We start from the raw sequence: 1,227 nt of genomic DNA, 5'->3' as shown, positions 1-1,227 counted from the left end.
AGTGAGGGGGGCGGGTAACAGAAAAGACAAGTAGGTCCTGATGCTGGTACAGAATTTTCTGCAGTGATGCGTCGTGTATTGGTGTGTGCCTTCGGTTTGTTGAACTCTAGAGCTTTCAAGTCTGGATTTTTCCCTTTGTATTTTTGTCTTCTCCTTTGTTGAAACATAAGCGGGTGGGTGGACAAAAAGAATGGAAGAAGAAATTAAGGACCAGAGTAGTTGAAGAAATTTTTCGAAAAGAACATGAGAAGGAAGCTGAGATAGAGGTAGATGATGTGAGCCCGAGAAATGAAGAGGTTAAAAATCAGGTGGAACGGACTATAGAAATGATGAAACTGAAACCAAGGAGAGCCGTTTCAGAAGGCCGGCAGAAGGACCCTGTGTCAGTGTTTAAATAAATCAAATGGTATATTGAATTGTATAAGAATGGAAAGTGTTGCTGATACAATTATGGAGGAATTATAATAACAGTCAGCTTCAACAAAAGTGACAATCTATCACCGTTGTTAGTTGTCGTCTGTATGATATTTCTGACCAAAATATGAAGGTAAATAAAGGCTATTTATTCAAACGAAGCTCAACATGAAAAGCAATCTAAATGACAACAAGATAACGGCAGTGGAAATGAAATTATATCATTCAAACGAAGTTCAACATGAAAGCAAACTAAATGAGAACAAGATAACGGCCATGGATACTTGGATACTGCCCGCGATGAGGTTAAACTATGCATGGAATATGGACAAGTGTGGAATGATTACGATAAAAAGAAAGGTTCCATGATCTGATGGAATAGAGATACCTGTATTACCTGGTGGTGAGACAATGAAGGAAGTTGAAGCTTCGGGTGTTGAGAGTATGGAGGATAAAAGAAGAGGAAATGAAATTATATTTTTCAAACGAAGTTCAACATGAAAAGCAAACTAAATGAGAACAAGATAACGGCCGTGAATACTTGGATAGTGCCTGTGATGAGGTATGAAGCAGGGATAAGGTGAAATAAAAATGAAAAATGTATGTGCGTTTCCTTGTCTTGTAGAAAACTAGGGGTTGAAAGATTGTATGGTCTGAAAATGACCCAGAATAAATGGTCGAAGCAAATGAATCAAAGATTTCGATACTTAATTCGATGCGGCTTTAGTGGTGATCTTTACAGGATATGAAAAGTGCGTAGATGATCTTAATGTTGAAGTTAGATTTAGAAGAATGATCGCCTGTGGGGCATCA

This window comes from Penaeus monodon, chromosome 19, assembly GCF_015228065.2.
Source record: "Penaeus monodon isolate SGIC_2016 chromosome 19, NSTDA_Pmon_1, whole genome shotgun sequence".
Classification (NCBI taxonomy): domain Eukaryota; kingdom Metazoa; phylum Arthropoda; class Malacostraca; order Decapoda; family Penaeidae; genus Penaeus; species Penaeus monodon.
This window is presented reverse-complemented; position numbering follows the sequence as displayed.